The sequence below is a fragment of the Leuciscus leuciscus genome (genome assembly GCF_965113295.1).
Source record: "Leuciscus leuciscus genome assembly, chromosome: 14".
Classification (NCBI taxonomy): domain Eukaryota; kingdom Metazoa; phylum Chordata; class Actinopteri; order Cypriniformes; family Leuciscidae; genus Leuciscus; species Leuciscus leuciscus.
Window position 1 is genome coordinate 42,112,634 of NC_138738.1, and position 13,443 is coordinate 42,126,076.

Genomic DNA, 13,443 nt, shown 5'->3' on the forward strand with positions numbered 1-13,443 from the left:
CTCAGCTCGCTCTGGCTACTCCGGTTATCTCTTTATGTATATTTAGGCTACAATAAAACAAAATATGTTATAAAACACCACTCTGCCTCTCTTCATTTTCATAAAAAAAAATCTTAAACATATTAATGGCCACTGTGGTTCAGGCAACGCAATTGATTATCTTCACTGCATATATTTATAACAACACGAAATATAAAACACAACCCTGACTCTTTTTGTTTTGATACATAAAAAACATTATAATATTGATCATTAAAACTGACATTTAGCAAAAATATTTTATTATATATGTACATACAGTGAAGAGAATAGGCAACATGTATAAATTTATCAAATAAAATTACATAACCTTTTTTGTTAAATGTCAGTTTTAATGATCAATAATAGCCATTATAAAAGTACAAGTAGCCTAAAAGGTATAAGAAGCTTTACAATAATAAAGCAAACGATTCAGTCAAACATAATTCAGCGCTCTAGGCTACAACATAAAGTTAAATAGACTAAATATATAAAGCTATGAAACTTCACTTTGCCCTCAGCCAAAACGTTTTGCCAGGGAACAAATGATAGACTGAGACAAAAATAAATAAATAAAATAAAACAACCCGTTAGATATACACAAGACGATTTATATCTCATGTTAAACCACTAGACTAGAGACATACGAGCCAGCGGCAAACGTCAGCAGCACTAGCCGAGGGAAGGCTGTTCTCGGCGGGGTACATGAGCGCCGAGCGTCCGATTGCCTGGATCTCACAACTCCGAAAACGTCAGATCAAATTTTCAAATAGGCGCTCTCTTTATAAATAAACCAAAGATTTGAGCTTTAAACAACTACATTCTCGCCTGAAAAACTACATTTCGTGACACAATAACAGTAGCATTTTTAAATTATGCGGGTTTTCTAATCTGCTATTGACGCTTGCTAGTTGGTGTGAGAAGCATTCTGGGATACCTGGCTGTCTCAAGTCCACACAAGTCACCTCTCGATGCCTCCTCGGTAAAAGGGGTGGATCAAGAACACATCCGGGGATTTGAACTGGACTTGGTTAGATGTGAACTTTGAATTGGAACAGTACTTGGGCAGCGACTGATGACGTTTCACAAGAACAGACAAGTACGCATATTGAGAAACAGCTTATTGCTCTTTTGGATTAGCGATCGATCACACTACACGGCTTGGCGGTAATTGACTGTTTGTGGAGATATACTTGCTGGATTATTTCACCTTGGAGATCGCTTCACAGGACAGCGCTGTTCCTCATCGTGCGCACGGACTTAAAACGGCTTACCGGTGAGGTCGATTCAATGCACACATACACAACATTGGACTGGAACACACACTTACATTTTTGTATATATTGATTTTCAGTGCTTTCTATTTAATACACTTTGGGTGGTCACTTGATCTTGCTTGTTTACATTGTGAGCAATTCTATCCAACGCTTTCATAGAGGGTCTAGAACGTATATTTTGTGGTGTATCCTGCCTTGTATAGGCAGAACGTTACAAAGTTAGATGGCTTAGGCAGAAACTTGGCTTGTTTAGTTCAAGTCAAGAATCTCAATGCACAAAAGAAAAAGGTTTAGTAGTGCAGAAGTCAAACTGAGAACAGTCATGAAACATCCAACTCCAGACAGAAATGAATACCAAAGAGAAACATGTTGAGTTTCATGAAGTTTATTAAAACACAAAAATTCACTTGACCAGGTTAACTTGTCCACTAGACACCACAGTTTGCCCACTAGAGATGGTCTTGACATGCGTGTCCCTTCCTGTAAAAAGTGGTAGAAGCATGAGGGGCATTTAAATAAATTCTCAGTTCCTGAAGTCAACTTACAGCAAGCACTCACTTTTCCTAGTGCAACTTTGCTCACAGGAGCCAGAGGAGGGATGGCACACCGCTGTACTACAGTGGATGAAGATCTAACAGAGGGGGAAAGGGTTAAGCCATAGAATTCACTGTAAAAAGCACTAATATTAAGGGTTGAGGTAAGGCTGCAGAGCATACGGTTTCCTGCAGAGGAGCCAGTGATGCTGGATCTACAAATGTGAACATCTTCACAACAAAGCGCTTGTAGTGGGTCGGGAACTGAAGACCAGATGATCCAGCCACTGGAACCAATGTGGTCAGGTAACGATCATCCTGGTAAGGGCATCTGAAAGGCAAAGAGGCAGTCAGAAATGCCTTACAGCACACTAGATGGATAAAGACTGGCCTTACTCACCCATCAACCAGAAGATCCCATTGGGGTAGACTGAGTGGACTGGGGGTTGATGTCGCCCAGCAACGTCCCAGCATCAGGACAATGTTGGGGTCGGTCCTCTCCAAAATGTGCACCTCAACATACACAGGCTCCCGCAGGACTTTTGTAACTGGATAATCAGCATCACTGTAGTAGGACGTGTACGCCTCGTCCCCTGAGGAAGAATGCAGTGTTTAACTAGAAACTGGAGTTTTAGAAAGGCTTTAGGCATACTTGGGACAAACACTTACCTTCTGCACAGCCTTTGGTGACACATTGACCATTTGCCAGTCTAAGCTCCACCCTGAGGGGTCCAGGAGCAGCTACTGGTGGAGGTGGAGGAATGGTGTTGACCTCCACAACCAGAGCTTCCACAGAGGTACCAGAGTACCTACACTGGAAGAGAAGCCTGGACAACAAACAGTGAGCTTGTAGCACTTGTCAATGATTCACCTTTATGATAAAGCATACATCACTTACTCAAAATGGCTGTCCCTTGTAATGGAACCAAGTGGTCCGATACCCACTTCATATGAGGAGGTCATTCTGTTTTCATACACCACATATCCACTGTCCTCCTGCAAATAGTAACATTGTTGGCATCCAATCCATTCTAAGCCATGCAGAACAAAACCAAGAGCAGCTACTCGCCATCATGCTTGTGCCACATGCAGTGACAGGGAACTGGTATATAGCAAAGAAAGGTGTGGATCCCACAGGACTGCAAGCTGGATCACTTCCACCCAGGAGACGGACTGAATCCAGGCTCAATCGAGGCAGCGTAACATCTCTAGCCACCACTACCACAAACTGACCATCTCTTATACACTGGACAGTCACTGGAACAAGTTACAAGAGCAGGTTATTGCTGAGGATCAGTTTAACATGAATGCCTCTACATTGACTCTACACTTACCTGCCTTCCCATAGTAACACTGCTGTCCATTAAAGCAGCAGTTGATAGCAGCACACTCAGCACCACTGATACCAGGTGGTCCACATTGAATCTGCTCATAATCCGCTACAGTACATTTGTCAAGGGGCTCTGCCTGTGCCACTGGCTGCTTAGGCTGAAACTGCTGAGGAAACTGTTGACTAGCTTGCTGTTGAACTGACTGAGGAAACTGTTGACTAGCTTGCAGTTGAACCTGCTGAGGAAACTGTTGACTAGCCTGCTGTTGAACCTGCTGAGGAAACTGTTGACTAGCTTGCTGTTGAACCTGCTGAGGAAACTGTTGACTAGCTTGCTGTTGAACCTGCTGAGGAAACTGTTGACTAGCTTGCTGTTGAACTGACTGAGGAAACTGTTGACTAGCTTGCTGTTGAACTGACTGAGGAAACTGTTGACTAGCTTGCTGTTGAACTGGCTTTTGAACCTTCTGAGGAAACCATTGACTAGCTTGCTGTTGAACTGGCTTTTGAACCTTTTGAGGAAACCATTGACTAGATTGCTGTTGAACCTGCTGAAGAAACTGTTGACTAGCTTGCTGTTGAACTGGCTTTTGAACCGGCTTTTGAACCTGCTGAAGAAACTGTTGACTAGCTTGCTGTTGAACTGGCTTTTGAACCTTCTGAGGAAACCATTGACTAGATTGCTGTTGAACTGGCTTTTGAACCTTCTGAGGAAACCGTTGACTAGCTTGCTGTTGAACTGGCTTTTGAAACCGCTGGTCAGTTTGCTGGAACATCAGCGCATCAGGATTCAGGGGCCGATCACTCCACTTCGGAACAGCATGACTAAACGCACAGAACCAAACACAAAGTGCCAGCGACTGAACAGCACACCAACTTCCTGCCATTGTTCAACAGCTAGTCACACTGTTGAGGTGCTGCTCTTTGGTCCTTTTGTACTCTACAGACTTTGGCTAATTAATGATAATCCCACCCTCTTCATTAAGTCATGATTCTCCAGACTTGCACGAGTGGGAGTTTATGCAACTAGGTGATTCTATTGTTAAGTCAATTTTTCCCTTTTGAACATACATAAAACCACATTGAGCTGAATTCAGAATAGTATGCTAGTACTATTTCTGCCATTCTGAATTCAGCCTTTTTTATATTAGATGTTTTAGCTATTCTGGATTGTTTTTCTCTCTCTTTGAAACACATCATAGTTTTCTCATGGCAACAGGCCTGTATATTTTAAGAAAGTTTAAATCACACCTGCTAGCGCACTTCTTAAAATGTTTACGTACTAGGTCAGTAGGCGGTAGAGTACACCGTTTTGCGGCTGTTCGAACACATTCAACCACATGAGCATCTACTCTATGAAAGCAATCTGGTCGAATGTGTTGGACTACCTCTGGAAGTGGCCAAAAATAGACAAGCTAAAAAAAAAAAAGCCCCTTTTTTACACCTTCATTTACCACAGTCCACTTGTGATCCGATTTACAAAAAATGCTTCTTAGTACCAGGTGTAAACAAGGCCTTGGACAGCTACCTAGTTGGGATACAACAGTTAAGGGATGAATGCTTACATGAAAGCAGTCTACATTACTGGGACTAGCCTGAAATTTAAATAAATAAATAAACAAAATTCAGTATCAACCAATCCTTTATCCCAAGATATGATTCTATACTTGCGTGACTGTAAAAAAAGCATTACAAAAAGCCAATGAGTGATCTCAGAGGGGTTTGGGCATCAATATAAGCAGTTATGCTAGTCCAGACATAAAGTCGTATGTAAAGCCTCAAACAGACAGAAGCTAAAACCTTAATTATATGTGAAACATGAACAGGGGCCCAAGTTAATGACTAGAACTTGGCAAATAGTAAAGTTGTAGCGTGGCCACATAAAGGGGATATTTATAAGACGGCTTATTAAACTAATTAAAGAGTTATACATGTCAGATGTTCTTATATTAAAGAATCCCTGGGTTTTTGTTGCCCCTGTCCAGTTTTGGTCTTACTGTTTTTTCTGAGCAAGAGTCTTGATCGTTACACCTGGGAATCCCCGTGACGTCATACTTCAGCTGATCAACTTCACTTCCGTTAAAGGGAGCCGGCTTACCGGCATTCGGGAGCAACTTTACTATGGCCGTTTCTCGATACCAAGTACGCAAACTTCGGACTTGAGTCCTTGGTAGTTCGGACTTGACAAGTTCGACTCAGGAGAATGAACTCCTGAGGACGGTAGGGATGGGGAAATGATGCCTCATGAATCACTGAGGCTTTCTCCTGACTGTTCCGGGAAAAGATTCAAAGCTTCGAGAGTGTCGAGAACAGCGCCATCTGGTGCTTATTTAAAATAAAGCAGCCAGAAGCCTGTGTTAGAAGCTCTGGCAGATGAAGCAACCACAACACACTCCATAGTTTCTATATTATGTGTACAAATAAAAGCCTTACATGTTTGTGTTTTATTTGTTCATTAAATAAATTCATTTTCTCTCCTCACAAACCCATCAACCAGACTGAGCCAACAATGACTCGTTAAATACATAGACAGTATATAAACTGGACACAGCGACCCCATTGGATTCAACGGAGACAAGTGAAGTCAATTAGAAGCTCTCACTTCCTGGGGGTCGAGCGTACTGCGCAGACTCAAACTGAGTTTGACGACGTAGATGTGACGTGAGCAACCCGTCCGTCTTCTAGTAGCTGTGCCAAGAGAAATCTGAATCATTCCCTTCCGAAACTTGCAGAGACGGAGAGTGTGAGTAGGAGCTGTCCATGAGCTAGGAGCAGGAGCAACTTTTGCTAAGTATTCTGATTAATTATTTTGTCATTTTGCCTCCACGTCCCCCCGATCAAAATGAATGGGAGTCAATGGAATGCTAACAGCAGGTGGGGGTCGGCTAATCAATGGCGGCGCCCGGGGAAGCTTCAAAATAATATGAAACCCTGCCCCCCTGGTTAAATAAGATCTGGGGTTCGAGCCTTCTGACACCCAAAGCGAAACGCGCACGTGATTGGACAGAAAGTGAGGCTCGTCGATCACGTGACTCTAGTAAACCAATACACACCCCGATACGGGGCTTCACTAGAAATTGTGTCGCATGTGTGATACGCACATCGAAGCTTCAGTGTCATACGTAACATCACTAGAGGACGGGAGGACGCAAGTCCGATAATTCTGCAAATGGAACAGCGACGTACTTGATAGCGTCACTCAGCTCGCTCTGGCTACTCCGGTTATCTCTTTATGTATATTTAGGCTACAATAAAACAAAATATGTTATAAAACACCACTCTGCCTCTCTTCATTTTCATTAAAAAAAATCTTAAACATATTAATGGCCACTGTGGTTCAGGCAACGCAATTGATTATCTTCACTGCATATATTTATAACAACACGAAATATAAAACACAACCCTGACTCTTTTTGTTTTGATACATAAAAAACATTATAATATTGATCATTAAAACTGACATTTAGCAAAAATATTTTATTATATATGTACATACAGTGAAGAGAATAGGCAACATGTATAAATTTATCAAATAAAATTACATAACCTTTTTTGTTAAATGTCAGTTTTAATGATCAATAATAGCCATTATAAAAGTACAAGTAGCCTAAAAGGTATAAGAAGCTTTACAATAATAAAGCAAACGATTCAGTCAAACATAATTCAGCGCTCTAGGCTACAACATAAAGTTAAATAGTGAGGTATTTACACTTCTCCTCTCCAGTCACCCTACCACCTGCACGCTTGACCCCATCCCCTCACACCTTCTACAAGCCATCTCTCCCACACTTCTACCATCACTCACACACATCATCAACTCATCCCTCCACACTGGCACCTTCCCTACAGCATTCAAGCAGGCTCGGGTTACTCCACTGCTCAAAAAACCAACGCTAAACACATCATTGGTAGAGAATTACAGACCTATCTCTCTCCTACCATTCATTGCGAAGACACTTGAAAGAGCTGTCTTCAACCAACTAACATCCTTCTTGTCTCTAAACAACCAGCTGGATGTCAACCAATCTGGCTTCAAGAAAGGACATTCAACTGAGACTGCATTACTGTCAGTCACAGAAGCCCTACGGATCGCAAAAGCTGCTTCCAAATCTTCAGTCCTCATTCTCCTGGATCTGTCTGCTGCCTTCGACAGGGTGAATCATCAGATCCTTCTGTCCACCCTCTCATCACTGGGCATCACAGGAACTTCACTCCACTGGTTTGAGTCCTATCTCACAGGTAGGTCCTTCAAGGTCGCATGGAGAGGCGAGGTATCCAGAGCACATCAGCTGACCACAGGGGTTCCCCAGGGTTCAGTTCTTGGTCCCCTCCTCTTCTCCATCTACACCACATCACTGGGACACATCATACAGGCACACGGTTTTTCCTACCACTGCTATGCTGATGACACACAGCTCTTCCTCTCCTTTCAACCAGATGATCCCACAGTAGCTGCACGGGTCTCAAGCTGTCTGGCGGACATCTCCACATGGATGAAGGAACACCACCTGCAGCTCAACCTGGCAAAGACTGAGCTTCTCGTCCTCCCTGCCAATCCGTCTCTACAGCACGACTTCACCATCCAGCTAGAGTCATCATTAATCACCCCATCAAGATCGGTCAGAAATCTTGGAGTAACGTTTGATGACCAGCTGACCTTCACAGATCACATTTCAAAGACAGCTCGATCATGCAGGTTTGCACTGCACAACATCAGGAAGATCAGGCCTTTCCTAACTGAGCATGCAACACAACTTATCGTCCAGGCCCTGGTCATCTCTAGGCTTGACTACTGCAATGCCCTTCTGGCTGGACTCCCAGCATGTGCGACCAAACCCCTACAGATGATCCAGAATGCTGCAGCTCGTCTTGTCTTCAACGAGCCCAAGAGGGCCCACGTCACTCCTCTGTTCATCTCTCTGCACTGGCTACCTCTAGCTGCTCGCATCAAGTTCAAGGCACTGACGCTTGCTTACAGAACTATCACAGGCTCAGCTCCCTCCTACTTTCACTCACTCCTACGAGTCTACATCCCTACCAGACACCTACGATCGGTCAACGAGCGACGTCTCGTGGTTCCATCACAGAAAGCCACAAAATCACTTTCCAGAGCATTCTCATTTACAGTTCCATGCTGGTGGAACGCTCTCCCCACCCTCATCCGGAATGCAGAATCCCTGACAACATTCAAAAAACAGCTGAAAACCAATCTCTTCCGTGAGCACTTAACCTTATAAAAAAAATAAATAAAAAAAATAAAAAAAATCCTTTCCCTTTGAAACATCACTTATCAGGCTTATGCTACTCTGAATAATACCTGAACTTCGTATTTTGAGCACTTCCTGCGTTGTTGTTGCTTTTGCCTCTTTATGATGACTCGCTGAACTTAGTCCTAATTTGTAAGTCGCTTTGGATAAGGGCGTCTGCTAAATGACTAAATGTAAATGTAATGTAAATGTAAATAGACTAAATATATAAAGCTATGAAACTTCACTTTGCCCTCAGCCAAAACGTTTTGCCAGGGAACAAATGATAGACTGAGACAAAAATAAATAAAATAAAATAACCCGTTAGATATACACAAGACGATTTATATCTCATGTTAAACCACTAGACTAGAGACATACGAGCCAGCGGCAAACGTCAGCAGCACTAGCCGAGGGAAGGCTGTTCTCGGCGGGGTACATGAGCGCCGAGCGTCCGATTGCCTGGATCTCACAACTCCGAAAACGTCAGATCAAATTTTCAAATAGGCGCTCTCTTTATAAATAAACCAAAGATTTGAGCTTTAAACTACATTCTCGCCTGAAAAACTACATTTCGTGACACAATAACAGTAGCATTTTTAAATTATGCGGGTTTTCTAATCTGCTATTGACGCTTGCTAGTTGGTGTGAGAAGCATTCTGGGATACCTGGCTGTCTCAAGTCCACACAAGTCACCTCTCGATGCCTCCTCGGTAAAAGGGGTGGATCAAGAACACATCCGGGGATTTGAACTGGACTTGGTTAGATGTGAACTTTGAATTGGAACAGTACTTGGGCAGCGACTGATGACGTTTCACAAGAACAGACAAGTACGCATATTGAGAAACAGCTTATTGCTCTTTTGGATTAGCGATCGATCACACTACACGGCTTGGCGGTAATTGACTGTTTGTGGAGATATACTTGCTGGATTATTTCACCTTGGAGATCGCTTCACAGGACAGCGCTGTTCCTCATCGTGTGCACGGACTTAAAACGGCTTACCGGTGAGGTCGATTCAATGCACACATACACAACATAGGACTGGAACACACACTTACATTTTTGTATATATTGATTTTCAGTGCTTTCTATTTAATACACTTTGGGTGGTCACTTGATCTTGCTTGTTTACATTGTGAGCAATTCTATCCAACGCTTTCATAGAGGGTCTAGAACATATATTTTGTGGTGTATCCTGCCTTGTATAGGCAGAACGTTACAAAGTTAGATGGCTTAGGCAGAAACTTGGCTTGTTTAGTTCAAGTCAAGAATCTCAATGCACAAAAGAAAAAGGTTTAGTAGTGCAGAAGTCAAACTGAGAACAGTCATGAAACATCCAACTCCAGACAGAAATGAATACCAAAGAGAAACATGTTGAGTTTCATGAAGTTTATTAAAACACAAAAATTCACTTGACCAGGTTAACTTGTCCACTAGACACCACAGTTTGCCCACTAGAGATGGTCTTGACATGCGTGTCCCTTCCTGTAAAAAGTGGTAGAAGCATGAGGGGCATTTAAATAAATTCTCAGTTCCTGAAGTCAACTTACAGCAAGCACTCACTTTTCCTAGTGCAACTTTGCTCACAGGAGCCAGAGGAGGGATGGCACACCGCTGTACTACAGTGGATGAAGATCTAACAGAGGGGGAAAGGGTTAAGCCATAGAATTCACTGTAAAAAGCACTAATATTAAGGGTTGAGGTAAGGCTGCAGAGCATACGGTTTCCTGCAGAGGAGCCAGTGATGCTGGATCTACAAATGTGAACATCTTCACAACAAAGCGCTTGTAGTGGGTCGGGAACTGAAGACCAGATGATCCAGCCACTGGAACCAATGTGGTCAGGTAACGATCATCCTGGTAAGGGCATCTGAAAGGCAAAGAGGCAGTCAGAAATGCCTTACAGCACACTAGATGGATAAAGACTGGCCTTACTCACCCATCAACCAGAAGATCCCATTGGGGTAGACTGAGTGGACTGGGGGTTGATGTCGCCCAGCAACGTCCCAGCATCAGGACAATGTTGGGGTCGGTCCTCTCCAAAATGTGCACCTCAACATACACAGGCTCCCGCAGGACTTTTGTAACTGGATAATCAGCATCACTGTAGTAGGACGTGTACGCCTCGTCCCCTGAGGAAGAATGCAGTGTTTAACTAGAAACTGGAGTTTTAGAAAGGCTTTAGGCATACTTGGGACAAACACTTACCTTCTGCACAGCCTTTGGTGACACATTGACCATTTGCCAGTCTAAGCTCCACCCTGAGGGGTCCAGGAGCAGCTACTGGTGGAGGTGGAGGAACGGTGTTGACCTCCACAACCAGAGCTTCCACAGAGGTACCAGAGTACCTACACTGGAAGAGAAGCCTGGACAACAAACAGTGAGCTTGTAGCACTTGTCAATGATTCACCTTTATGATAAAGCATACATCACTTACTCAAAATGGCTGTCCCTTGTAATGGAACCAAGTGGTCCGATACCCACTTCATATGAGGAGGTCATTCTGTTTTCATACACCACATATCCACTGTCCTCCTGCAAATAGTAACATTGTTGGCATCCAATCCATTCTAAGCCATGCAGAACAAAACCAAGAGCAGCTACTCGCCATCATGCTTGTGCCACATGCAGTGACAGGGAACTGGTATATAGCAAAGAAAGGTGTGGATCCCACAGGACTGCAAGCTGGATCACTTCCACCCAGGAGACGGACTGAATCCAGGCTCAATCGAGGCAGCGTAACATCTCTAGCCACCACTACCACAAACTGACCATCTCTTATACACTGGACAGTCACTGGAACAAGTTACAAGAGCAGGTTATTGCTGAGGATCAGTTTAACATGAATGCCTCTACATTGACTCTACACTCTTACCTGCCTTCCCATAGTAACACTGCTGTCCATTAAAGCAGCAGTTGATAGCAGCACACTCAGCACCACTGATACCAGGTGGTCCACATTGAATCTGCTCATAATCCGCTACAGTACATTTGTCAAGGGGCTCTGCCTGTGCCACTGGCTGCTTAGGCTGAAACTGCTGAGGAAACTGTTGACTAGCTTGCTGTTGAACTGACTGAGGAAACTGTTGACTAGCTTGCAGTTGAACCTGCTGAGGAAACTGTTGACTAGCCTGCTGTTGAACTGACTGAGGAAACTGTTGACTAGCTTGCTGTTGAACCTGCTGAGGAAACTGTTGACTAGCTTGCTGTTGAACCTGCTGAGGAAACTGTTGACTAGCTTGCTGTTGAACTGACTGAGGAAACTGTTGACTAGCTTGCTGTTGAACTGACTGAGGAAACTGTTGACTAGCTTGCTGTTGAACTGGCTTTTGAACCTTCTGAGGAAACCATTGACTAGCTTGCTGTTGAACTGGCTTTTGAACCTTCTGAGGAAACCATTGACTAGATTGCTGTTGAACTGGCTTTTGAACCTGCTGAAGAAACTGTTGACTAGCTTGCTGTTGAACTGGCTTTTGAACCTTCTGAGGAAACCATTGACTAGCTTGCTGTTGAACTGGCTTTTGAACCTTCTGAGGAAACCATTGACTAGATTGCTGTTGAACTGGCTTTTGAACCTTCTGAGGAAACCGTTGACTAGCTTGCTGTTGAACTGGCTTTTGAAACCGCTGGTCAGTTTGCTGGAACATCAGCGCATCAGGATTCAGGGGCCGATCACTCCACTTCGGAACAGCATGACTAAACGCACAGAACCAAACACAAAGTGCCAGCGACTGAACAGCACACCAACTTCCTGCCATTGTTCAACAGCTAGTCACACTGTTGAGGTGCTGCTCTTTGGTCCTTTTGTACTCTACAGACTTTGGCTAATTAATGATAATCCCACCCTCTTCATTAAGTCATGATTCTCCAGACTTGCACGAGTGGGAGTTTATGCAACTAGGTGATTCTATTGTTTCTTAAGTCAATTTTTCCCTTTTGAACATACATAAAACCACATTGAGCTGAATTCAGAATAGTATGCTAGTACTATTTCTGCCATTCTGAATTCAGCCTTTTTTATATTAGATGTTTTAGCTATTCTGGATTGTTTTTCTCTCTCTTTGAAACACATCATAGTTTTCTCATGGCAACAGGCCTGTATATTTTAAGAAAGTTTAAATCACACCTGCTAGCGCACTTCTTAAAATGTTTACGTACTAGGTCAGTAGGCGGTAGAGTACACCGTTTTGCGGCTGTTCGAACACATTCAACCACATGAGCATCTACTCTATGAAAGCAATCTGGTCGAATGTGTTGGACTACCTCTGGAAGTGGCCAAAAATAGACAAGCTAAAAAAAAAAAAAAGCCCCTTTTTTACACCTTCATTTACCACAGTCCACTTGTGATCCGATTTACAAAAAATGCTTCTTAGTACCAGGTGTAAACAAGGCCTTGGACAGCTACCTAGTTGGGATACAACAGTTAAGGGATGAATGCTTACATGAAAGCAGTCTACATTACTGGGACTAGCCTGAAATTTAAATAAATAAATAAACAAAATTCAGTATCAACCAATCCTTTATCCCAAGATATGATTCTATACTTGCGTGACTGTAAAAAAAGCATTACAAAAAGCCAATGAGTGACCTCAGAGGGGTTTGGGCATCAATATATGCAGTTATGCTAGTCCAGCCATAAAGTCGTATGTAAAGCCTCAAACAGACAGAAGCTAAAACCTTAATTATATGTGAAACATGAACAGGGGCCCAAGTTAATGACTAGAACTTGGCAAATAGTAAAGTTGTAGCGTGGCCACATAAAGGGGATATTTATAAGACGGCTTATTAAACTAATTAAAGAGTTATGTCAGATGTTCTTATATTAAAGAATCCCTGGGTTTTTGTTGCCCCTGTCCAGTTTTGGTCTTACTGTTTTTTCTGAGCAAGAGTCTTGATCGTTACACCTGGGAATCCCCGTGACGTCATACTTCAGCTGATCAACTTCACTTCCGTTAAAGGGAGCCGGCTTACCGGCATTCGGGAGCAACTTTACTATGGCCGTTTCTCGATACCAAGTACGCAAACTTCGGACTTGAG

The 13,443-nt window shown here is 43.2% G+C and overlaps 2 pseudogenes across 2 annotated transcripts; both read right to left on the reverse strand.

Moving 5' to 3' along the window:
* Positions 1-1,698: 1,698 nt before the first annotated feature.
* On the reverse strand, positions 1,699-5,262 carry LOC309474546 (zona pellucida sperm-binding protein 4-like; annotated as a pseudogene). The gene is made up of 8 exons: positions 5,257-5,262; positions 3,163-3,457; positions 2,727-3,085; positions 2,498-2,655; positions 2,229-2,421; positions 2,012-2,159; positions 1,854-1,926; positions 1,699-1,775 (listed from the first exon to the last, which is right to left on the reverse strand). The product of its transcript is annotated as a zona pellucida sperm-binding protein 4-like (transcript).
* A 4,723-nt stretch (positions 5,263-9,985) lies between these two features.
* Positions 9,986-13,383, reverse strand: LOC309474547 (zona pellucida sperm-binding protein 4-like; annotated as a pseudogene). The gene is made up of 6 exons: positions 13,378-13,383; positions 11,282-11,648; positions 10,844-11,202; positions 10,615-10,772; positions 10,129-10,538; positions 9,986-10,043 (listed from the first exon to the last, which is right to left on the reverse strand). The product of its transcript is annotated as a zona pellucida sperm-binding protein 4-like (transcript).
* Positions 13,384-13,443: the final 60 nt, after the last annotated feature.